General features: G+C 37.4%; 1 protein-coding gene across 7 annotated transcripts in view; it reads right to left on the bottom strand.

Annotated features, from left to right (window-relative positions):
- Nucleotides 1–27,636, bottom strand: part of SUCLG2 (succinate-CoA ligase GDP-forming subunit beta) — a 337,575-nt gene that overhangs the window by 235,510 nt on the left and 74,429 nt on the right. Inside the window, exon 2 of one of the 7 annotated variants that reach the window (XM_049715819.1) lies at nucleotides 16,337–16,458. The exons of the other annotated variants lie outside the window; for them this stretch is intronic. The gene's annotated coding sequence lies outside the window, so the exon portion shown is untranslated. The remainder of the gene's footprint in view (nucleotides 1–16,336; nucleotides 16,459–27,636) is intronic. 7 annotated transcript variants of the gene reach the window in all.

Genomic DNA, 27,636 nt, shown 5'->3' with positions numbered 1-27,636 from the left:
TAAAAAAAAGAAAAAAAAAAAAGGTCATGAAGAACCTGGGATGGGAATAAAGACACAGACCTACTAGAGAATGGACTTGAGGATACGGGGAGGGGGAAGGGTAAGCTGGGACAAAGTGAGAGAATGGCATGGACATATATACACTACCAAACGTAAAATAGATAGCTAGTGGGAAGCAGCTGCATAGCACAGGGAGATCAGCTCGGTGCTTTGTGACCACCTTGTGGGGGGATAGGGAGGGTGGGAGGGAGGGAGACGCAAGAGGGAAGAGACATGGGGACATATGTATATGTATAACTGATTCACTTTGTTATAAAGCAGAAACTAACACACCATTGTAAAGCAAGTATACTCCAATAAAGTTAAAAAAAAGAACATCCCTCCCCCATGATTAACCATATTTTGCTTTTGCACCAAAAAAAAACTTTGTTAATGTAAAAAAAAAAATGAAATAAAATTTTCAAAGATAGAAAATGAAGTCAGTTCCTTGATATCTTTTGCTTTCTTGCATTAATTTTAGATTAAACATTGCCAATGTTAAGGCAATATTTTACGTGGCATTTCACGCTAAGCAAATATTAAAGTTCTCAACAACTGTTTTTAAAAAATCCCCTTATGGCTGACAGAAGAATTAGCGCAAAGCTTAGCAGCTGCAGCATCCGACCTGCTTTGCTAACCATATAAAACAAAATGAGCTGAAAGATTATGTGTATCTTCATATTCCAGCAAAAATAAATATTTGGAAAAACAAAAATTTGATCAAACACCTCCCCCCTCAATATTCAATCATCATTTGATCAATCATTCCCTCTCAGTTTCCCCCTTTTTTCCACCTTATTCCCACCACCTCCATGAAAATAACTTAAGAAATTCTTAGAGTTTCACTTTTCAAACTTCCGATGAAATGAAGTTTTTATCATGTGCATCCTAGGTTTCTGTACTCCTGTCTTTATCAGTTTAAAATGCAGACAAATACCCATTTGACACACACTTAGGTAAATAAATCTAGTGGTTGCTAGTCTGCTATCACAGTACATTACAGGGGTTTCCAAAACCCAATCTTCCATTTTTTGAAGGTCACTCCTCCATTTATCAGTCATCCAGGAGGCTCAGATGACAAAGTTAGAACCAAAGACTGGGCCAGACCAACATTTGATTTCCACCAAGGTTTGAGTCCTGTTTCTACATCTCTGCCTCCATTTCCTTTTTCATTTTATGGGGTAAGGGGAACAAGTCAGTGAGAGGATGAAAAGTCATTGCTCATTAAAGCCACCCTCCCCCTTCAGCACCCTCCCTTATCGCAGATGAGTGGAGCACAAACATATTCACCGTGTACTCTTCTTTGCATAATCTTCAGTCCTGGAGGTTTTCCTCCATGCTTGCCCTTTAAAGTGCACCCAAAGAACCCAAGTACCCCAATTATATATAATAAGGAAACAGTATGATTATTAATGGTCAAGAGCATACCAAATTACATAAACATTTTCAACATCAATTTCCTTGCCTGTAAGATGAAGGCAACGTCTTTCACTTCATAAGGTTGCTGAAGAATTAAAACGACCTGATTTGGGACTTCCCTGGCGGTCCAGTGGTTGAGACGCCGTGCTTTCACTGTAGGTGGCATGGGTTCAATCCCTGGTCGGGAACTAGGTTCCCGTATGCCACGCCGCGGGGCGAAAAACAAACAAACAAAAGAACTGATTTTTATATAAATTGCCCCAAGACAACACCTGGCACAAAGTAAGTGCTCAGTAGGTGGTGTTTCCTATTACTGCTATGAATATTATTACGGCTAAAAAGTTTGGGCTGTATGTATTTACACGATACAAAAAAATATATTTATATATTTTAATACTATAATTTCTAAACTGTATAATTACATAGTTTATATTTTATTATATTAACTGCATGTTCAATATAATTTATAACTTATAAATTGATATATATAATTTATATTTTTAATTCATTTTATTATAGTTTATTATTTATGATTATAACATATAATACATTAAGTGAATTTTGTTATCCTTATTCTCTGAAAATCTCATTACAGAAACTGACTGTAAAGGCCTTGGGTACACCCAAAGCCAGGGTCAGAAATCACCATCTCAGGGAATTCTTCGGAGATCTGCCATGAACAGTGAAGAAGAGTGTAGTGCCATAAGGAGAACCAAGCCTCCTACTCTTGTTCTGATTTTCATCATGTCCAGCCATCAGTAAGAAGTTCTACTCCTACTTCCCTGAGTTTCAAGTCCTCAGCCAGCTTGGAATAATACTTTCATGCCTTTAACGAGAACAGAGGGGGTGACGAGGCCAGAGGAAATGCTTAAGTAAATATGGTACTTCCACAAACTGGGATATTATGCAGTGTCAGAAAAGAATGAAGAAGTTCCTTATATAATGATCTCTAAGACACTTTTCAGTGAAAAATGGCAAAGTACAGAACAGAATGTATAATACTCTACCTTTCGGGCTGACCAGGCCTGGCAACATTTCAACTATTAGCAGATGCTAGAAAAGAAAAGTACTAGTTGTCCCTGAAGTTTTCTTTTGCCAATTAAGTAATGTGTGTGAAGAAATAAAGGGGGAAGAATAAGAAGATGAAAACTTCAAGATTATGATAATATTTCCTATTAGAAAAATCAAGCATATCTGCAAGAGCAATGTAACCTGACCAACTTCACAGGCTTTTTTCTTTTTGTAAACAGAGCACGCTGCCAGCATCAGGGGTAAACAGTCTCCATTTTTTTGGACAGCGTTCTTCCCCTTGGAACATTACATCTGAAATGCTGGATCCCAGCATAGACACGTTGCTGAGCTGATTTACAGGGCTCACTGTGCTGGGGTTTTTTTCCTGCTAGTATTCATTCACTCCAGTATATATTCCATATTGGAAAGTGATTTAGAGTTTCGGCAACCTACAAAACAGTCTTCCAAAATAAGGAAGGATATAAGTTGGGGTGGCAGGCTACATTAGTGAAACTGGGTAGAAACCGAACAACACAATTATAATCTCTATATTCACTGTAATGAACAAGAGTTCCTACATGAAATCCTCTCTTACGGGTGCTTTGCATCCCTGTCTCAACTATCAGTTTCAGAATCTGCAGACAACAGTCGGAAATCCTGGTGAAATCCTGGTACTCCAGTAGAAAAGTGTCTTAATTTTAAAAAATAATCATTGACATAAGCATATACTACTATTTGTAATCTTAGAGCAACATTTTTCCTTTGTAAAATGTACCTTGTATTATAGTATTTCTATTCTTCCCACAGGATTTTTTATAATGAACATATATTTTCAAACTGTAGCATTTGAAAATCAAAGGTAACTGTAACCTAACAGAATCAATCAAACCTTAGCTTAAATAGAAATTGACATGACTGCCTTATTAAATATGTGGTATATGCCAGGCACTGTGCTGGGTGCTGGGGATAGAGAAGCAAATATAATAAACGGGGTCCTTGCTTTGACCAGGTTCATGTCCCATGTCTGGTAGGGAAGTGGGGCTCATTCCACAAATAATTTCATAAACTATTTGATGAAGACATATATATTCTTTACTAGTTCCTTATTTATGAAGAGTTAGTAATAAAAATTCTAGTGAATATAGTGTAGTTTTCTTTTTAACAGGCATTACAGGATGGCTTGAGGGTATCCATGTGAAAACCAGGTATTTTATGATTTCAGTCTTACACCCAACTCTATAATCCAATATTAGCTATTAAAATACAAACACGGCATGTTTCTAAAAATGTATCACATGTCACTGGTCACCCCCCTGAGTCCAAACCACTTAACATCGGCATACAAACAAATGCCCTTCATAATCCATCAGCGTGAGAAATCCCACTGCCCCTGAGAAGCCTTCTCAACTGCCAGCTAAGGTTTGTAACCCTCCACCTTCCCACGGTAACTTATCCATACGTCTACTACTACATTTATTGCTTTGTACTAGAGTTATCTGTCATCCCCTGTAACCTGTGAGCTCCTTGGGTGCAGGAATTATGTCTCACTGGTGACGCGTCACCAGCACCTTCTCCAGTGCCTGGCACACTGCAGTCACTGGATACAGGTCTGCTGAACGCATCTGTGACAGAGGATGAACGAAACCCAGCAAGGTGGCTATCACTCAAAGTTCTCCACGGTTCCACAAAGCACATCCACTGCTTAAACTGGAAATGCCCTAAATTTCTTCTCCATCTCAGCTATCTACCATATCTGAAAATCATTCCTTTCTCTTCTGATCTTTTCTTTACTCAGGTGCACTCTATTCCAATTACTGTGGTGACAACCTCAGCTCCATCGGTCAGAGAGAGTACAGCCTACTGGAAGGAACCACACACTTGTCCACTCGAGACAAGATTTTTAAACTCAAAACAAGCATTTGCAGGGAGATGCTCAAGCACCAGGCAGCTGATGAACCCTTTTAATGAATTCCTTGGTTCTTTGAAGATGGTGAACTTTCTAGCATGTCTTTGACCTTATAAAGTTATATCTTTACCCCTCAGATTGTAAATTTAGAGTCAATTTAGAGAAATAAATCTGAAAATGCTACAGGGGGAAACTGGTTTAAGTAAGTTCTAATTCATCAACTGATGGACTTTAATACAATCATTACAATTACATTTGGGGGGACTATTTAACGACAAGAGAAAATTCTCATATACTCTGTGTTAATATAAAGAGCAGACTATAACTGTATATAAACTATGATCTACATTTTGTGAAATAAAGCTGTATGAAAATAGTTAATATATGTATATACTTGCATATAGAAAAACAAAAGGGACCAACTAAATTATTATCTCTCTGTGGACAAGTTAAATGGGTGAGTTCTACTTCCTTCTTCATAATTCTCTCTGGTTTCAACTTTTTCTACTATGACCATTATTACCTATAGAAATTCTGAAAATAATGTACTTTTTTTTAAAAGTAAAAAGCACGAGTTCTTAACAGATAATTATAGTGGATTTTACAAAGTAACAATTTTTCCTCTATCTTCCACTAATATACTTTTCTATTTTTAATTGAATTGTATTCATTAAAAACACAAACAACACAAGTAAAGATGAGCTATTATGCTTCTCTCCATAGCAAATAACTTTTCAAGAAATTTGAAAGATAAAATTATCTAGGATTTTAAAGATTAATGGTTACCTTCATATTATGGATTTCTTCTATTCTTTATTTTTAATGCCTCATAACTACAATATGTTTAAGCTCCTTCAGAAAGGAAGAAATACCAATGAAATCAACAAAATACTTTTAAACATAAGGTAATGCTACATTTTACTATGACAGAACTATACTTCTTATGTCAGAAGTTTCAAGACAAAGAAAAGAGTAATCCAAAAACATTCTGACAATATTTGTATTCATATCGCTCTTTATTCCCACTCGCACAAAAGAAAATTCTAGTCTCTTTTTAATTTATTCCATTTGGAAGGAGGTTGCTTAAAGTCCACCAGAGAGATGGGACCCAAATCAAGCATCCCACCTTGCCCTCTACTGAGACTGTCAGCTTTTCCTTTTGATCTTTCTTTGCACTTGAAGAACCTAAAATTGATTTTTTCCCAGTTGAACCAAAGTAGAGGAGGGGCAATGTTTTATTAAAAGATTCTTCATTCCCCTAGCATAATCCATCTTCTTTATACACAAAGAAAATCTGTCTTTTTGTTCTTGAGAAAATGTTTTCAGAAACTATTGCTCTGGAAAGTTAATTCAATTGTACGTAACACCAAAAAAGAGAAAGGGAGAAAAGAAAAGATGATGATGACAACACTATTAGCCGCCTCAGCAAAGAAGAAAGACGTGTGTTGATTAGCTCTCTCAAGCATAGCTGGCAGAAATGAAACTCCACCAAAATGTAAAACACGGGCACCTTGGAGGCCAGTCTTGCATGACTTTTGTTGTACCTGAGAGGGAGACCACGACAGCAAAAGAACCTGTATTAGAGTCATTGAACACTTTTCAATTTAGGAGAAACATCACTGTTGGGCTTAAATGTGCTAAAGAAAATGGCATTCATGTTACACAAAAGGCAACAGAGTAAGGAGAATCCAAAGTGATCCCTCAAATGAGAAAAAAGTGTGGGGTGTGGTTTTCCAACCAAATGGTGGAACCCAGCCAGCTACAACTCTGAAGGAAAAACATCAAATAAATTTTAAAGTGGCAAAGTAAGGGAAGGATGAAAAATAAATAGAAGTCTAAAAATTAATATGATTCTTTTTTTTTTTTTTTTTTTTTTACTTCTATGTAAACCCAAGATTCTATAGCAACACAAACAGAGGCAAATGAGAGAGAAAATGTGAGAAAACAAATGCTTTCCATTTTGGTCTTACAGAAAGCTTAAGTGACTTCTCTTTCTTTTTAAAAAAAAAATGTATTTAAGAAAATAACATATGTATTTTATTTTTTAGAGCAGTTTTAAGTTCGCAGTAAAACTGGCAAACAACCGATTAATTATGCCTACATAATGGAATGCCAGTAAAAACCCTGGCCACCAAACTCAGACAATCTTCCCTGGTCGGCAATGCTGTGTGTCATGTCACACATTAATGCTGGGATGGTAACATGTGCTGACTCCACAGGGAAAGGACAAAGGAACTTCCCAAGGAAAAAGGACAAAGCAACTTCATGTATGGAACCCTCCCAAACTCTGCTTTACACATGTCTTCCTCGGGCTGATTTTAATCTGTATCCTTTCCCCATGTGCATAACAGCTTGGAGTGAGATCTATGAGTCCTCTTAGCAAACTAGCAAAACTGAGAGTAGTTTTTGGAAACCCCCAAACTTGAAGTTGGTGTCAGAATTAAAGACAGTCTTGGAAACTGTGCCCTCTAACTTTGCAGTTTGGCTACCTGCAGGTAGGAGTGAAACCTCAGGTATCATCACTGCAGTAGCATTTCTTCCAAGTGCCCCAAACTTTTAATCATGATTTCCTTCCGTACACCACAGCACATAATCCTAATTTGCCTGCTAGTTACAGTGGTTCTAAACTCAGGGTGATTCTATTCCTCACAGGATGTTTGACAATGTCTGGACACATTTTTGGTGGTTTCAACTGAGAGATGCTATTAGATTCTAGAGAGACGTCAGGGATGTTACTAAACATCCTACAATGCACAGCATCACCCCCACAACAAAGGATTATCCAATCCAAAGTGTCAAAGGTGTCAAGTTTGAGAACCCCTGCATTAGAACTTTGACAGTCACAGGGTGAAACCCCAGATCTGAGATGACAACTCTAGAAATAGTGAGGAGATGGCACCTGAATTCCAAGGGGCAGTGTTCAAATTCCCATTCCACATAAGTCACTATGGTTTGACATTGGACAAACTTCTAAACCTTTGGCCCCCAATTTCCTAATTTGTAAAATGAAACTAATCATTAAGATTTACCCCACAGAATTGTTTAGAGAAGAAGTAAAGCTATATATTAAAATGAGTTAGCAAAGTATACGGACCAAAGTAAGCACCGGCTGAATGTTCACTCTGTCAGTTAACTGTCCTTGTATAATGAAAACCATTAAAAAAAATGTTTATTGATTGGAACACTGGTAAAAGCAGGTTTACAAATCAGTTTTTCTTAATGTGTTGCAGAATAGATAGATGACTCCTGACATCCTTTAGATGTCATAAATATGAGCTGTCAACAAATTATTTCTTTCTATGTAAAATTTGTCTTCTCTGCCCATGACCTTTTTTTCCCCCTCTTTCCTTTCATCATCATATGTGGTAGCTTTTCTGAACCAAGAAACAAAGTTTATATCACACATGAGAGTTACTTTAGAGGCAATGACAAAGAAAATAAACCAAGCAATCCAGTAGTGACACTGCTGGGCAGTCAGCTGAACACAAGCACCTGTTAAAATCAACTACCAGGTAAGTTAACTCCCTCCTATATGACCATCTCCCAGAAAATTACAAATTGCCTGATACGTGAGATCACTAAGAGCACAGAACTGTTCATGTTATATTTGAAAACTAAAAAGGCTTAATTTGTTTCCTTCTGGCTGGTGTCTTCCACCACCCTCAATGCTAAAGAACTACTCAAACAAGAGGCATAAATTTTCCCTCTCAGGCCCCCAAACCTGTCACCACACCTGACATGCTGCATGTGTTAACTCATATGTCTTGGATGGATGAGAGAATAGATGGACAGATGGCCAAGTAGATGAAAAAGTATAAGAGCAAATGGAGGAACAAATAGAAGAACAAATAAATGAATAATTAAGGGGAAAATGTGTTGCCTTGCTATTTTGACACCAAAGTTGTATGTGGACGTGACTATAACTATAAATTTAATTATTCACCAATCAACAGAATGGTGAAGAGAGGACAGAACTCCTCGATATAATCACAGATGAAGTCTTGTCTTCACGACAGATTCAATGATTTTGCAGAGACATGTTCATTCATAAACCCAGAGACTCTCTTTGAAGGAAGAGACAAACTATGCTATGATATGGTTTGTAAAAGCAAACCACAAAAACATTTCGTGTGTGTTAGTAAATAATCTGTACAATTTTTAAGAGAATAAAGGTAGACAGGAAATTTTCCTGATTCCAGAAACGAACAGGGTTTTAAGAAGTATTTCCCATTCATAAATGTGTTGAAACATTCTCCTCTTTAAATAGCAAATAGATGAATTTAGATAAACATATTTAAATTCCCAGAGCAATCTCAAGGAGCAGCGACGGTTTGGGAAAATGTCAAGAACACCCTCTGCTTGAGAAAACTGCTGTGCTATGTAAGATGGAGATTATCTCAAGGAAAACAGAAACCTTCTCAAAAAACCTTACTGAGTGCATCATTTTTTCCCAACTGTTGATTTTAGAGAATTTCAGTTGAGAGTTACTTCTCTCTGCCAACTAAATATAAATATCTCATACCAACTGGGTTAGGGGGAAAAGCATATAGGTTGAGAAGACAGAAAGTACACTTGATTCATTCTCACTAAGAATTGATAACCAAATTGTCCAAATGAACTTTCACTATCAATACCAAAACAGTGACTAAAAAAAGACAAAAACTCAAAATGGATGTCACTTGAGTATAAACAACTCAACAGGTTCACCTGACTCAGTTGGGTGGTAAAGAATTAAATAAGTAAAGAATTAAGTTAACTAGGGCAGTTAAGAGTAAAGTTCACTTTGTGCTAAAAATAAGCTATAAAGAAGAGAGTTCATATTGGAGAAAATTAAAGAACAGTCAAAAAAGACCTCATGCTGCACATAAAACGAACAATAACTAAAACAAGTAGTACTTCTTCAAGATGTGCAAGGTCATAAGGAAGTCATAAATAAAAGGACTTTTAAGAAAACAAGGTATACTCTTCGTTACAAAAAGAATTAGGACTCAGAACAGTTTGGTTAATAAGTTTAAGCAGAATCAAGAGCTAGAAAAAAATTAGATTAAGTGAAATAAACTAAGTGAAAGAACACATAGAAAATAAATGACATGAGAAGAAAATCTGATTTCAACATTAACTTTTCATAGCTACTAAATGCTAAATATCAATAAAAGACTTCTGATTATTATAAAGCAGAGACTCAAAACCTGGTGGCATTTCAACCAGTAGATATCTAAAATAATTTCTTTTGATACTCAGGGCAAAAATCTGACAGCCAAAGAAGCTGTACAGAGCTTCTGTCTTGACGGGATCTTTCTCTTCTAGTAATGACAGGAATGGGAAGAGGGAGGACAGGAACTCTCCAAAGTCACAGAGGATTATACAACCAGGGCAGCCAGATACAGCTCTAGGCTAAAGGGGCAGCCACGTTGTAGTCTAGCCAGTCATTATGCTAGATATTTTACATGCACTTTCTCATTCAATTTTATCTTAATGAGTAATGGAATCAAATCTCCATTTTCCCAAAGAACCAATGGGCAAAAGTAAAGAATACTCTCTTTAGTTCTCTATCTTAAGAAGAACTGGAGGAAGGGAAAGGAGAATGACCTGTCAAATGTGCATTTCAAAGAACATCATCAACCAATTAACGAGAGTTTGGTGAGAGGGGATGGGGTGGGGAAAAGCCATGAGGGTTATTATTTTTTTCACTCTTCCTTTCTCTGTGTGCTTTTCTTTCTGATTTGGTCAGACAATAACATTTTTAAATTGTACCACTTCAAAAATCACATGCCTATTTTTCATTAAGATGATTAATTATATATTGCTATATAATTGATAGTATACATAATATATACTATTTATAATGAACATACAGTATAAATTCAATAATATAATCAGTACATAGTAATATATATTTCATACATATATAATTTTAGGGGCTATTTTTGTATCCAACAGGTAAAGAATTGTGGCACCTAATCAAGAATAAGGGCTTGTGTCTGCTGAAATTATCTAGTTACCTAACAAATATTTAGACAAAATAATGGTAATATTTCATGTTTTCAAAACATTTTAGATTGGCTTATCTAAAAAACAAGAGCATATTTTTTAAAAAGCATGCCAAGTGTATTTTGTATTTGAGGGTGGAATCTCAGTGGAGCCAGGGTGAGAGGAACAGTGCAGCGAGGCAGGTAGGAAGGAAAGGAATCCAAAGTGGTAGCTGGCAAGGTGGCCCGTGCTTCAGCTGGATGGTTGGTCATGGAGGATGGGATGTCTCCAGAGAGGCCATAGGAACCACTGTGTCTGGGACAAGCCATGAGGGAGGAGTAAGAGATAAGATGGGGCAGAAGGGCAGAGGAAGGGATTTATCTGCAGACTTTTTCTGTCTTCAATCTCCTTTCTCTCACTAAAGTTTGCCAAAAGTTGGCAGGAGAAGCCTGAGCCTCAGAGGTTCTGGTGTGGTTCAGCTTAGGCCTCAGAGGAGACAAAGAGCACCCATTCAGGCCCACAACATCGGGGAGGCACAGAGGAGGCTGTGGCTCTGTGAAAAGATCCAGGAGCGCCTGGCCTAGCATAAATCTAGGGTTCATCCAAGATACTTTCTAAGATTTGAGAATATTTCCAAAGGCTAAAACTTATATCATGAAATCCTAAAATGTCCTTTAAAAGAAGTATTTAGAAATTCCAGTTATATGTAATATCAAACTTTACATTAAAGCTGAAAATAAAATAAAATCGTGTCTTCTCAAAATGAAATTTTTCCTTCCTCGTTAATAGATCCTTTTACAATTGAGTTTTCACTAGGATAAAGGGTCCAGGTTCACAAGTTATAAATCAGGCAAAAATGAGGCAATTACAAGATTAAGGGTAGAAGAATTTAGAATGTCAAGTGGCATTAATTTAAGTGAGGTTCTCTACACCTACTTTAATTAATGCCAAGTGCTTGGAGAACTTTGTTCTTCTGAGATGAAACCTGAAATTGGATGAGACTAACAGTAATCACAGTCTAATACCTCATCCTTCAGAACAAAAGGTTTTATTTCTCATCACTTAAAAAAAAAAAAACAACCTTTCCAAGCACAGTATGTGTAATATAAAATCAAGGGGAAAAAATCCAAGCAGATTTTAATAAACTTACTATAGCTAAATTCCAAACCAAGAAACATCCAAAGGGGGCTCTCTGGCCCAGCTTCTCTTCCTATCTGATAGGAGACTGTTCAGGAACACAATGATATTCCAAGATGGATAATAATTCCCCTGTATATACCAGCACAGGCTTTCAAACAAATCAGTGTGTTGTCAGAAGAATAAAATTTGAATTCAGTTCTGGGGTATTGAGTCCATGTCAATTGTCAACCACATTGTAAGGCCATCTTCTAAAAATAATGTTAGTGCATTTAAAAAAAAAAAAAAACTTGTTCACAGGGGAACATATGACACTGATGTGTAAGTAAAATAGTACCTATTATTCTGAGATAAATAGAAAGACATAGTACAGCCAGTATAACACAAGACTAAAAAATCCAGATGATGAAAGACTCAGAAAAAAGTAAAAAGAAAAAAAGATAGAAAGAAATGAGAAACTATCTTACTAGTAAATACTCTGGCAAATCTCAATTTATGGGATGTTTTATAATTTTGTCCAAACTTATTTTATTTAATCTTTATTAAATTCCACTATTACTAAAAAGGAAATTACAGGCCAATATTTTCGATGAATATAGATGCAAAAATGGTCAACAAAATATTAGCAAACCAAATCCAACAATATATAAAAAGGATCATACACCATGATCAAGTTGGATTTATTCCAGGGTCAACAAGGATAACATTCACAAATCAATCAGTGTGATACACCACACTACCAAATGGAAGGATAAATATAACATTATCATCTCAACAGATGCAAAAACATGCATTTGACAAAATTTAACATCTATTCATGATAAAAGCTCACATCAAAGTCGATAAAGAGGGAACATATCTGAACATAATAAAAGTCATTTATGACAAATTTACAGCTAACATCCTATCAATGGTGAAAAGCTGAAAGCCCTTCCTCTAAATTCAGGAACAAGTCAAGGATACCCACTCTTGACACCTCTATTTAATATAATATTGGAGTCCTAGCCACAGTGATCAGATAAGAAAAAGAAATAAAAGGCATCCAAAGAAAGAAGTAAAACTGTCACTATTTGCAGATGACATGATACTTTATAGAGAAAACCCTAAAGTTTCCACCAAAAAGAACCCAAAACACTATTAGAACAAATTCAGTGCAGCTGAAGGATACAAGATTAATACACAGAAATCTGTTGCTTTTCTATATACTAACAATGAAATATCACAAAGTAAAAAAAAAAAAAAATCCCATTTAAAATCGCATCAAAAAGAATAAACCACCTAAGAATAAACTTAACCAAGAAGGTGAAAGACCTATACTCTGAAAACTATAAAACACTGATGAAGGAAACTGAAGATGATACAAAGAAATGGAAAGATATGCCATGCTCTAGGATTGGAAGAAGTAATACAGTTAAAATGGCCATGCAACCCAAAGCAATCTACAAATTTAACACAATCCCTATCAAAATACCTATGACATTTTTCATAGAACTAAAACAATCCTAAAATTCATATGGCACCACAAAAGATCCCAAAGCGATCTTGAGAAAAAAGAACAATGCTGGAGGTATCACCCTCTCAGGCTTCAGACTATACTACAAAGATACAGTAATCAAAACAGACACATAGATCAATGGGACAGAACAGAGAGCCCAGAAATAAACCCACATACATATGGTCAATTAATCTACAACAAAGGAAGCAAGAATATACAGTGGAAAAAAGACAGTCTCTTCCATAAGTTGTTTTGGGAAAACTGGTCAGCTACATGAAAAAGAATGAGATTAGAACATTTCCTCCCATCATATACAACAATAAACTCAAAACAGATTAAAGACCTAGATGTAAGACCTGACACCCTAAAACTCCTAGGAGAGAACATAGGCAGAAACACTCTTTGACATAAATTGTAGCGGAGTTTTTTGGATCTGCCTCCTAACACAAAAGAAATAAAAGCAAAAATAAACAAATGGGACCCAATTAAACTTAAAAGCTTTTGCACACCAACGGAAACTATCAACAAAATGGAAAGACAACCTATAGAATGGGAGAAAATACTTGCAAATGATGACTGACAAGGGATTAAAATCCAAAATATATAAACAGTGCATATAATTCAATATCAAGAAAACAAACAACCCAATGAAAAAATGGACAGAAGACCTGAAAAGACGCTTTACCAAAGAAGATAAAAAAATAGCTAGCAGGCACATGAAAAGATACTTAACATCACTAATTATTAAAGAAATGCAAATCAAAACAACATTGAAGGGCTTCCCTGGTAGCGCAGTGGTTGACAGTCCGCCTGCCAATGCAGGGGACACGGGTTCGTGCCCTGGTCCGGGAAGATCCCATGTGCCGCGGAGCGGCTGGGCCCGTAAGCCATGGTGGCTGGGCCTGCGTGTCCGGAGCCTGTGCTCCGCAATGGGAGAGGCCGCAGCAGTGAGAGGCCCGCGTACTGCAAAAAAAAACAAAAACAACAACAACAACAACAACAACAAAACAAACACATTGAAATATCACCTCACACCTGTCAGAATGGCTATCATCAAAAACAAATGATGGAGAGGAAAGTCTACAAATAACAAACATCGGAGAGGGTGAGAAAAGGGAACCTTTGTACACTGTTGGTGGGAATGTAATTTGGTGTATGTAAATTGGTGTAGCCACTGTGGATGACAGTACGGAGGTTCCTAAAAAAACTAAAAATAAAATTACACATGATCCAGCAATTCCACTCCTGGGTATATATCTGTAGAAAAACAAAAACACTAATTTTAAAAGATATATACACACCAATGTTCATAGCAGCACTATTTACAAGAGCCAAGATATGGAAGCAACCCAAGTGTCCATCTATAGAAAATAGACAAAGAAGATGTAGCGTGTGTGTGTGTGTGTGTGTGTGTGTGTGTATAATGAAATATTACTCAGCTATAAAAAGAATGGAATTCTGTCATTTGCAGCAACAGGGATGGACCTAGAGAATATTATACTATTGAAATAAGTCATGCAAAGAAAGACAGACACTATATCATATCACTTATACATAGAATCTAAAAAATAAAACCAATGAACATATATAGCAAAACAAAACTAACTCAGATACAGAAAACAAACTAGTGGTTACCAGTGAGGAGAAGTAAGGGGGGAGGAGCGTGTTAGGTGTAAGAGATTAAGAGATGTAAACTACTATGTACAAAACAGACACGCAACAAGGATATATTGTACAGCACGGGGAATTATAGCCATTATTTTGTAATAACTTTTAATGGTGTATAATCTGTAAAAATACTGCATCACTATGCTGTATACCTGAAACTAATGCAATACTGTAAATTGACTATACTTTGTTTAAAAAAATACACTGTTACTATAAAAAAATATTTTAAGAGTTTTTTTTTTTAAAAACATCAAAGTTCATAGGATAAATAATACTCTCTTTGTATGTTTATTTCAGCATATTCAGGACAAGCAGCATAAGGAAAGCACACATCACTACCTTTTGCCATGTCCATATTTCACTCATAATGTAGACAGAGCAAACTGGAACTATACACTAGGCTTTCCTAACAGGATCACTGGATTCTTGTTCTGTACAGCTCACAGGTTAAGAACACAGGTTTTGCAGTCAAACAGAACTTTGTTTTTTATTTTCAATTATAGGCCCTCGCTAAGTTCTTTGTTTTCTTATCTGTAAAAGTTCTTTGTTTTCTTATCTGAAAATATAGAAAACATTCCTTGCCAGAGGAATATAGATCAAGCCCTTCCCTAACCATACGGACACTTTGCCATCTTTTCCTACCCACTGTTATCCCTTTACTTCCTACAGAGCCTCTCCATTAACCACGGTCGGAATTTTGGCCTTCCAGCTTGACCCACCCTCTATATTTTCAGCCTCTTGGCTGTCTGCATTCCTGGATTTGGTCCACAGCTTGATTGGACTCTCTGTTTTTTCCTTGTAAGATAATAAAACCCGTAATTTTTCAATTACTTTATAGTTTTTGTTTAAGTTTTTATATTCATGAAATTTCATTTCGTCTTCACCATACCCTATGAAGCAGATTGTTTTACTAAAACTACATAAGAGTAAAGAGCTTTGAGAGGTATTCTGACTTTCTCAAGTCACAATGATACCAAAAGAAGCAGAAATGGAACAAAAATTATGAGCATCACTCCTGAATCCATGTTTTATTTTGTTTTCAGCTATGTTATAAGGCACACCATTTGCATAAATAAAATCCAATAAATGTCCAAGGAAAGTGAATTACATGTGGAGCCTTAAAAGTTAAAAAAAAAACTAGAAAGAATCAATTCTCCAAAATAGCATAAAATATGCTGGATAATGGCAAGAGATGGCAGGAAGACAGAGCAGACTCCAATACAAAAAAGAAATTTGGGTAATAAGTTCAGTAGAATAGCATGAGGAAGCAAGTAGAAGCATGCAGGGGAGTGTTAACTCCTGATTTTTAAAGACAAACATTGGAAAAATGCCCATAGATGGAGGTCAGGGGCATTCACAAGGAGAACTGTTTCACTGAAGAAGAAGCCATCAAAGATCTATTTGTATACAACTTTACACATGCTGTTTTGTGTGCTGGGTACAACATAATCAAGTCCTCAAAGAGCTTACAGTCTAACCTCACCAGTACAAAGAGTTCAAATATACAGCATATGGCTAGGTCTCAAATATGTAAAATATAAGCTCTATAACATGATACTGCTTGCTATATTATTTCTCCATCTAAAAGAATTAGTAGTGGTCTCCCACAGACAGTAGACATGCTAGTAAAAACTCAAAATGAATGACTATACATAACTTCAGAGAGGATGTGGGTAAACAGGCATACTCACATTCGCTTTGACGAAGGGTGATTCAATCATTCACTTTAAGCGTGTACACTGGTACAATTTTCACAGGCAGTAAGGATCATATACTCAGAAACCAGCAATCTCACTCCTACAGCACTAATCACCTAAGTGAACAAGGATATGTAGACTAAGAATATGTTCACAGCAGGGCTGTTTATAATAGGGAAAAAATGCATTAGTTAAATAAGGTAAAGTACAGCTAAAAATGATTTTGTATATATTTATAGTATAGAGCTCTACTCCCTAAGTAAGGATAGCCATGATGTCTTAAGTGAAATGGTTAGGTACATTATAAGCCACATTTAATGGCTGTGTATATGCACTCACACATTCATACATCAGTCTGGAAGGCCATAAATCAAACTGACAACAGTGGAAACCTCTGGGTGGGATGATTCCAATTGGTCTTTTTTTTTAATTGAGTAAAAAAGTGCTAAATAAATTAAGTAAAAGATAATGAAAGGCACAAAGTAGCTATACTTATTATTTAACCCAATATTTGCTGAGTGTCTCCTCAGAGGATGGTGAGAGATACATACAGGCTGGCCAAAGCCCTGAGTCCAGAAATGAAGCCTAAGACCCCAGACCACCAGCAGAGACAGTCCCTTGATTAACTATTAATATTATCTCCACTTTTAGGCTGAGAATGTCATCCATGGGTCACAAACATTGAAACTGGTTCATCTTTTACAACTTACTATTGGTCAGTTTGAACACAAGTGAGCTAAATATTACAGAGTGTCAATCATAATTTCACAACTGAGTTGTCAGGAAGAAAAAATATATGCTGTACTTGGAAATGTCAAGTGTAATCCAATAAATGTCAAATAAAATTGAATTGTTTGTGGGAAGTTATAGGTGGGTGAACAGGAAGCCTGGGCGAGACTCTCTGAAAATGAGATCCCATATATTTGGTTGAGTTTGTGTTCCTGAAATCAAAGCTTTTTCCCCCTCATGTTATCCTGCACAGTAAACCATTCTGACTTCCTCTGAAGAGTACTTTATCCTTTAAGTACTTAGCTGTCCAGTCACTTTCTAATAAACACATTTCTCACAGACATATCCCTGGGCAGTGATGCAAAGGGAGTTAGTAAGGCATTTAACCAATGTTGTTTAACACAATCTTTAGACTTTCCCGTGGCAGTGTTTTCTCAAGAGCAAACTCCAAAGATTCAGCCAAACTAATACGGCACAAGATGAAAGTGCTTAGCATATGGCTGCTTCCTTTACGCTGAAAAGGATCTTAGCAACCACATGTGGCACACACATGTCTGTGGTCAACATAATATACTCCCATATTTGCTTGTCAAAAGGATTGGGAGGTCTGTCGATCACAAGTGACTTTCCCAGAACACTTGTTCTTTCTTTAAGAGATTAAATGTTAAGTATTTTTTTAAAAGAGACGGGCATGCAATAAGGTGGTAGCTGTGATTCTTTGCTTAATTCAACCAGTATGTACTAAGCACTTCTCAGCGTCAAGTTCTTTTCACCAGGGATGCAATGGTGAACGCCAAACCCTAAACTTTTGGAGCCAAACGTCAAGTTAGGGAGACAGATGAGAAGCAGACAAAGACAAAACAGCATGCGATGAGGAAAGTGCCTGGAGTGGCAGCATCTTAAGGGGAGACTGAATGGAAGGTCAGAGAAGTTTCTTAGAGTATTAGCCTAAGAAGTGAGGTGAGCACTATAGCACCAAAGGGAGAGAAAAATAACATGTATGAAAAGACCCAAAGGTATTTAAGAAGCTTATGGGATTCAGTCAGGTAAGGCTAACTTCTACCAATATGGTTAACTGTCAGACATACACTTAAGATATCAAAATGGTGAGCGAGTCATCAATTTGCTTCAAAAAACTTGGAGAACTAAATATGAACTTAAAATATCCAAATTAGGAAGCCTGCTTATCCCAGGTCAAATCAAGCTAAAATATGTCCTTTGAAAGTTTTGTACTTAATGCCTGATAGTAAATACTAGGAATATATCAAACCACACATGTATTTGTGTAGAATGACATTCCCCACCCTCAAAACCACCTTTTCTTACATGACACATTATGTTTCTCTCTTAAGACAATTATCTTAGTCTATTCATTTTGATGTTCATTTTCCTCTGTCAACCAACCATCACCTTCACCGGTGACTAGTTTTCTCAGAGTGGTGAGTAAGGGATGCTTATTTACATGCAATGATAAAAGAGAAAATACCTTACAGTGTCTTTCTTTTACCAGTGAATCAACCTCCTCTGAGGACTCAGACTCCACTGGAGACTGACCAGTGGTCTTGGGATGTTCAATCACTGAGGACTCTTAGAGCTGCCATCACCTCCCACCATGCCACCCCCAGAAGAAGGCCAAACTGCTCCAGATGCCTCTGTCACCCATGGCTCTATCCTGATTCCAACTTGGGCAAAGCAGCTCTGGTTAGAGCCACCATGTGCTTGACTTGTCTCCTGTTCTTCCTGCTTGTGCCCTCGCTTGGCCCCTCTACAGGCCTGTTTCAGCATGGCCAGAGGATCCTTTCAAAATATCATGTCACTGCTCCGTTCAAAACCACTGCAAAGTTTTTAAAGTAGGAATTTACCATATGACCCAGCAATTCCATCCTAGGAATCTACTCTCTTAGTTTTCTTTTGCTGTTGTAACAGATTACAACAAACTTAATTGTTTAAAACAACATTCATTTATTATCTCACAGTGTTTGCGGGTCTGAGGTGTGGCACAGTGTGACAGGGTCTCACCCAGCTAAAATCAAGGTTTTGACCAGGACTATGATACTCATTTCGGGCTCAGGGTCATTTTCCAAGCTCACAGGTTACTAGCAGAATTCAGTTCCTTACATATGTTGGACTGAGGTCTCTCTTTTCCTGACACTGGATCCTTCATCTTCAAGCCAACAACATTGCATCAAATCCTTCTCATGGTTCCAATCTCTGAATTCCTCTTCTACTTTCCTCTTCTGCTTTTAAGGGCTCAAGTGATCACATGGGGTCCACCTAGTTAATCCAGGATAATCTCCCTATGTTAAGGTCAACTCATTAGTAACCTTAATTATAACCATAAAGTCCCTTTTGCCATGGAAAGTCACATACTCATGGGTGCGACACCAGGGGTAAAGGTCATGGGGCAAGAATTCGGCCTATCACACTACCCAAGAGAAATAAAGACACATTCCACATAAAGATTTGCACATAAGTGTTCATAGCAGCACTAATCACAACAGGCAAAAATTCAGAACAACCTAAATGTCCACCTACTGGTGAGTGAACAGATGAAGTGTGCTATATCCATACAATGAATACTAATCCAAAAAATATTATTCAGAAACACAAAAAAGAAACTATTAATACATTCAGTGACATGAATGAACCTCAAAAAAAAAATCACATTAAGGGAACAAAAGCAGAAATAAGACTACATGTTATATGATTCCCTTTACAGAAAAGGCAAATCTATAGGAACAGAAAGTAGATTAATGGTTGTCTGCAGCTGCGATTAACAGTAAAAAGGCATGAGGGATCTTATTGGAGGATGAAAATTTTCTAAACAGGACTACGGTGATGATTACATACAGCAATAAATGATAGTAAATTTACTACTAAAAGTCACTGAACTATGCTCCTGAAGTGAGTAAACTTTATATGTAAAATATGACTCAATAAACTTGTTAAAAAAATTACAAATAAATAAAACCTTTGCAAAGTGATCTCTCTTTTCATGCAAATTTAAAGTCAACATCTCTCCAAATGCTTACAAGGTCCTACACAATTTGAATTCCCAGTATCCCAATTCCTACTGTGCTCTCTCTTTCCCATTAGCCTGTTTCTGCCATACCGACCTCTTTACTATTCTGACTAGCCCCTACACATTCATGCCTCAGGGCCATTCCAATTTATCCTACCAACCCAACCCTCAAAATGAGACTATCACTGCTTTGGATCCAGCTCTCTCTTGAATCACCTCCGAAGCAACATGGTGTTGACCATGGAAACAGGAAGAGAACACTCAATACTTCCCTCTGCTCCTTTTTGCTCTCCTACGCCGTAAGGGAAGGTATAATGAAAATGATCACACTGTGAACATCGGTACAGGTTGAGCACTGTGATACTTGGCGAGCAGGCAAAGGACATTCTTCAGAATGGGGCCACTGTCTCACCCTTCTCCAGCTGCCACCGGTACCAATAAGCTGCTAGAGTATAACTGCCGACTACACTGGGAATGCACAAACTGCCACGTCAAAATGCTTTCTCCCTGCTGCCACTCTCACTCCCCTGTCCAATACGAAGCCCCGTTTATTTCAATTATTTCCATTACAGATTTTCCTCAACATTTGCAAAATAATGCCAACAGCAACCAACCTATATCCTCAACTAACAAAAAATCACCTCCACTTTATCAGAACCACTTGTGCAGTGAAATAAGTTGCAACAGAAACTATTATCTCCACTTTTTAACCAGGCTCTTGTTTTTTTTTTTTTTTTTTTCCTTTTCGTTACCAGGATAGAGTATCTTACTTGTAACTCTCAATGATTTCCTCAGAGATTATAGCTACTGGCAATCTGGGGAAGCTCCTTCCTTACTATGGCCAAATCTCCAAAACCAGATTCACATGACAGAAACTTCAAAGTTCAGAGAACAGTAGCAGTTAACCTCAGAGAGCTGTTGTTTCTCATCAAGCCGCTAAAACAACCTAGAATGCATGGGACAATAATCTCTTTTTGCAGATGAAGTGTTTTGCTTAAAATTTAAAAAAAGAGCTATTCATAATAACAAGATTCATTGATTGTGAGAGATCAGAAACAAGCAAGCTCTGTAGCAGAGTCCAATATGCCAACCTCAGTCCTCAGAAAGTCAATTAATCTACCTTCCCCAGTCGGTCTCATATCCATGACTCTGTGGGGTATTTTTAAATTTTTAATGAGTATTTTAAAGAACATAAGGATGTCTCTAGCTTCTCCTGTTTTTAAACACTCTGTCAGATGACCTTCTGAAATGCTCTAAAACATGTTCTGGGGCTTTTCTGTTTTTGTTTTGAAGGCAACATAGTACAGTGGTCAGGAACTCATGCCAAGAAGGTGCAGGTCCTAATCTCAAATCTGACATTTACTAGGTTCAAAGATTTAAGTAACCTGCCTAAGGCTACACAACTAGTAAATGACAGGAAAGGGATTTAAACCAAGACAGTCTAGCTCCAGGGTCCATGGGCTTGGTCACTACTCTAAGATGCCTCCCATTTACAATAATCACTCCTGTTCTTCCACCAACACCACCATCATCATTATCCTCATCACCACTATCAGAGAGCCATATTATAGACAATAATTTAAACTGTTTTGTTTACCTGATCACGTCTCGAACTCTGAAAAGACACACTCAGCAAATGCCATCCAATAAACAGTCACCACATTCATTCATTTTTCTAATGCCGGTCTAGTGAAGTAGAGAATAAAATGTCATAAACCTAATTTTGCAGACTGTGGAACTGAGCTAAAAATGATTAAATCTTCTAGCATCACTTGGTGACTGAGAGGCAGAGAGAGAAGTGATGAAGCTCGACTCTATTCACCCAGCATGATCACTCATCTTAATATTTCAGCTTCCCAAATAAAAATAAGTAGGACAATTTCCAGCCATCTGATCTACCTGGAGAAAAACAAGGCCAGGCTGGCTTGCTAAGCACACTGGAATAAATAAAGTACTATGACATGAGTAAGGGCCTATCATAAAGAATTCCCACATGCGTCCGCAGTCAGCATAATAACTGTGGTGTTTCGTATCGTTCTGCATTCAGCCTGGGTAATTCAGTGACACCTTAAAAGTGACAGATGAACATGAAAAAAGAGCTGACATCTTGCAAGATGTGAGAAGATGCCAGGAGGACCCTAACAAAGTGCAGTGACAGCTGCAATGGAGGATGACAGAGCTTAAAAAGCAACTTACCACTTATTTTTTAGACTTAATTTTTATATTAAAAAGACAACAGAAACACGAAAGAAAAAAAATTCAATAAACTCTTTCTCAATGGAACAGTTAGTAATCCTAAATCCAACCAAAACCAAAATGAATGACTGTCAAATGTGTCGCTGACACCTGCAGTCCCTACTCTATCATTCATGGGCAAATATTTTAATCTATTCAAAACACACAAGAAAAAAGATTCTTAAAGATTCCACCAGCCCGTTAGGACAGCCCTAAAAAACTCCAGAGCTTTATGGTATTTCCTAAAAATCCGCTACAAGCATATTTGCTAACATTTCACTAAAACAAACCTCTTAAAATTAATAAATTACCTGTCAAATCCCATAAAAACAGATGGTCACTTGGAGACAGGAAAAGATGTTATCATTCTGTTTTACACAGCTGTTCAGACTAGGAAAAGATCATTTCATTTTCCAAACATACAATAAACCTTGTCTAAGATTTCCAATATCATGCATAAAAATGAAAATTTCATGCAGCTGCTTCTGTGTTACACATCTGGTTATTGTTGAGAAAACATCTTTAATAGTAAAAAAAAAAAACATTATAATAAATAAAAACTAAAATTGGTCTTTGTTCTTCCTTAACAAGCAGCAAGCTACCTCTCAGAGTTTTGCTATCAAAAGATTTTAAATTGCTGAGTGTCCCTATGTTGAGGTACGCTAACACATTATTTAATACAATTAAGAATTTATTAGCAATCTCTTACCAATAAAAAAGTACACACAGCTGAATATCTGGTACCACAATTGTTTCTTCCTGTTACTCCTTTCAAGAAGGTATTTTAGGAACTGCATGAGAAATCTAACACATGAAACAATAAGTCCACACACAACATTTGTGTCACACATCTGAGATTTTGATTTGTTAGTCTCCAACACATTACTTACATTACTATAAATCACACAAAGATGAAGACATGTGGCACCTAAGAATAGTTATAAAATAACCAACACCAAGAGCATGCCTATATTTATGCTCAGAGCTCTCCTGGTTCTATATTTTTAGCAAAAGACACGAAACTTGATAGCTAAATATATGGCCATTTTTATTTTTACATTATTTGCCAGGAGCACCAGTGTTTAAGTCTTCAAAATGTCCACAAAATATATCTGTGACATTCAACTACTGTAAGAGGGGGGTGGGGTTTGTATGGCAGTGGGCTTCCTTTAATATTGGAAAAATAATTAAAAGTTTGACAGGCCACTTTGAGTTAACAGTTAGGTAGTGAATTGCATCAGGAAGTTTTACTATCACTGCCCTGTTTAATATCATCCAAAGGATCCTACTGGGAAAAAATTCAAATCCCTTACAGGGCTGACAACATCCCAGTGACCTCCTAGAACCTTTCTTCTCCCCAACCTCATTTCGTTCCACTCCACCAACTACACCCAAGCTTCCATGATGATCTTTCTGTCCCCTGAAGCCTCCAAGCTTGGGGCCACGACCCATGTATTCCTCCTGCTTGGAACACGTCCCCTAGATTTCCTTGCAGCTGTTCAGCATTCACACTGCAAATGTCACTTCCAGAGAAGCCTTCCTTGACCATTGGTCCCTCCCCTCCCCTCCCCTTAGATCACTAGCTCACTGTCTTATTTTCTTGATGGCACTGATAACCTTCAGACATTATTTTATAGTTATTTACATGTTCATTTTTCTATCCCCTCCCACTAGAATTTAGAGTTCTTCCGAACAGACGTCTTATTCACAGCTACATCTCCAGCCCCAAGTACCTGCACATAAAAAAATGCATACTGAATGAAGGAACAAACTTTGTTTTCCTCTAAATTAACTAATAATGTGACTGAAGTGGCCAAACAATCCATTTGAATCCAACCTGTATCTTGGATACCCCACTACTGGCCTCATAACCAGACTTAATGATAGGTTGGGATAAGGAGTCCATAAAACCAAGGGGGACATGGCCAGAGTCTATCCCCTTGAAGTCTGTGCCCAAATGGCTTCGTGTGGGTCTCTTCTCAAGATCTGGCCTTCCAAGGGAAGAACATGGTACCCGCTATGTATACCCTTAGGCTTGTGGGGTGGCTATTCGCAGGAGAGGTGGATGGATCTGGGCATGAATGCACATGAAGCATCTTACAATATGGGATGGAGCCAGGGTGAAAAGAGGAACCACAGGCCAGGGGTTGGTAATCTCTATGCTGCACATTCTTACACGAAACTCCAGAAAGTCCAGGAATATGGGGAATTCCCTGGCGGTCCAGTGGTTAGGACGCCACACTTTCACTGCCGAGGGCCCCAGTTCAATCCCTGGTCAGGGAACTAACATCCCGAAAGCCACAGGGCGTGGCCAAAAAAAAAAAAAAAAAAGTCCAGGAATATGAAATTAAGCCAAGCCTCCCACGTCATTATGAAGGTATGTTTGTCTAGGTAAGACGTTTTATTCCATTTTGGGTATATGTTAATCTATCTGATAGACTGTTAGCTTGACTTATAACTTTATATTTTGAACATATGGAATGTGGGTTTCTATTTGGTCCTACAAATGTTGGGGGTGGGCCTACGTGCCACTGTGAGTCTTTGATCAAGTCCCTTGAGCTCTCCGAGCCTGTTTCCTCACTGGAGAAAGAGAAATAATTCCTGTCTTGCCCCCCCATATTATCTGAAGAACAAATGAGATCATACATAAATATCTATAAAAAGTGTAATTTAATAATATTTGTATTGTGTTCTTTTTAACATGCCTCCCTATGTATTCCAGCCAAGTGAAGACCATAACAATTTCCATGGCCAGTCTCAAAGCTACTGTGGCCTTTAAGAAACTTTTGAGCTAGATGGAGTTTTGCTATTCATTTCATTTTTTCAAAGTGTTAAGTATTCATAAAATTATTTCCCTATCCTTCAAAGTTCCACATCCTTCCAGAAGGAAAAATATACCAGACTGCCCATGAGTTTAGATATTAAGAGAATTTTCTTTTTTCTTTAAAGGAAAAACCTTCTAGAATTATTTATAGTTATTATAGTTACAAAGGCATGCCAACTGAAAAATGCCTCTTCTACTATTTAGCCCATTGAATACAGATCTGTTTTCCAGGAAAAGCACATAATATACACTAGTGCTATGCATTTGTTGATCTCTAGTCAGTTGCTGGAATGAACTGAGCATGAAGTCTACCCTTGAGGCTGTGTTAGATCTCCGAGGCTGTCTGTCCAGAAGCCTCTCCTCCCATCCCAGAGGAGAGATGATCTTGGAGATTTAATAAATCAAGAGCACAAACAGAACATATAAAGAAGCTAAGGCAAAAAAGAAAAACCCAAATACTTAAAAAGAGCAGAGAGCTGGCCAGAGTGCAGTAAAAGCTAAAATGGACTCTGTCCAATACAGGACAAGGGAAAACAAAATAAGACTTCAGTGGACTGAGATTCAAAAAGCCTGCATTTTAGATGATCAAAAATCCTTTTACACAATGCATTAAACTCATCAAATGGGGTACACTAACCACTAGAAAAATCACAAATCACCAAAAAATAAATATTGGAAATCTATTCCAAAGTACCCCTTAGAGTTCACAATGACCTAGGCTTTGCAATTTTCTATATAACCAGATAGTTCTATCCCACTCTTAGGTCTACAAATCAAGTAAATGCAGCAGGAAACTTACTTGTAAATAGTAACAGCAATAATAATAAAGAAGCTAACACTTACTGGACAGTTATAATTTCCATGCGCTGATCTAACTGTGTTAACAAAATGAGTTATTACGATTAACATAAAGAAGAGACAACAAGTCTCTGACATCAGAAATATTATTAGTCCTTTAGAGGGGGAACCTAAGGCACAGAGAGGTTAAGGAACTTGCCCAAGACCTCATGTAAAAAACTGTAAGAAAAGTTCAGGAGGTCTGGCTTCACAGAGGCAGCCAATACAGTCCACAGAGGTTAAGTAGAAGAGTCAAGAACTATCAGAAAGGAGATACTTTATTTGCCATGCCTTCTAAAAATACGTGTTCATCACCATCACATGTAAGGGTACAGGCACAGTAGATTAAAAAAAAAAAGAAGAAGCCAATATGAATTCAGGCCTGGAAACTGATCGTCCAGTTGGAGATGGAGAAGGAAGAACATATTACCGAAGGACCTCACAGAGTTCCTTCATACACAATGTCTCATGTGATCCTCATAACATCCTTAAATTGTGATTCCCAGCTCATAGAGGCCAAACTGAGTCCAAATATGCCAAGCAAGTTACTCAGGATCACAAAGGTATTCAGTGGCATTGCCCACATGAAAACTGATATTAACTCAATGTTAATTCACCTAGCATCCCTGAATGTTCTAGAGAAACGGTCCTGCTAATCACTCAAGATATCAAACTAGACAGGTGGGGAAAAGGAACTGGCATTGTCTAATAACAATCCTATGTAATGTGTGGCCCCCACAAAAAAAAGAAAAGAAAGAGTAGAAAATGGTGAATATGAAAGCCACAACTCAAATTCAGACCTTCTGAATCCTGTTCAAACATTCTTTCCACCACACCAGGCACACTGTCACACAAGATAGTATTACAATGTAAACTATAAATCAGGATGGGTTGAGCCACTGACAAATCAAAATGAAGAGAACACATTCATTCTCCAATATCCATGGCTTGTTTGCCCATTATAGGAGTAAAGTTCCGTGATGAGCTGGGGTAGCCAGTGAAGGCTATCAGGAAGATTCCCTTTGTTAGTGGCAATCATTTTTCTGATACAATTTGTTTACATTATTATAAGACTGGGTCGATATATAGCAACTTCTACACTTATTTCACTGATTTCCTTGGTGTGGTTTTCAAAAGAAATACCATACTGTGTAACTACAATATAGAATGCATTTGCAAGTACTATTTTGTTATCACATTCTTGCAATAATTATTAAAATTTGTTATTCTACTCTTTAGCTTACTCAGATCACCATACTCTAGCAAATACTATATTCAACTGGTCTAACATGTCCTCAACTCCTTTCTTCATCCACCACATCCCATATATCAGCAAGACTCATGAGCTCTAACTTCAAAATATTTGCCTAAGACATCCACCTCTCCCTAGCTCCTCTGCCACCCTCACCATTCAGTCACTGTCTTCTCTCACTTGGATAATCATAACAGCCTACCTCTTCCCTACTTCTCCTGCAGCCCTGCTAATCAACTCACCATTGGACAATCCATAATAGGGTAACCAACTCATCCCAGTTTGCCTGTTTGCCTGGGACTTTTTTGCTTTTAGCACTGAAAGACCTGTAGCCCAGGAAACCACTCATTCCTGGTCAATCAAGATAGTCGGTCGCCCTAATTCAACTGGTGAAC

Source organism: Orcinus orca, chromosome 10 (assembly GCF_937001465.1).
Source record: "Orcinus orca chromosome 10, mOrcOrc1.1, whole genome shotgun sequence".
Taxonomy (NCBI): Eukaryota; Metazoa; Chordata; class Mammalia; order Artiodactyla; family Delphinidae; genus Orcinus; species Orcinus orca.
The sequence above is the reverse complement of the archived record's forward strand: the minus strand, read 5'-3'. Positions and strand labels throughout refer to the sequence as shown.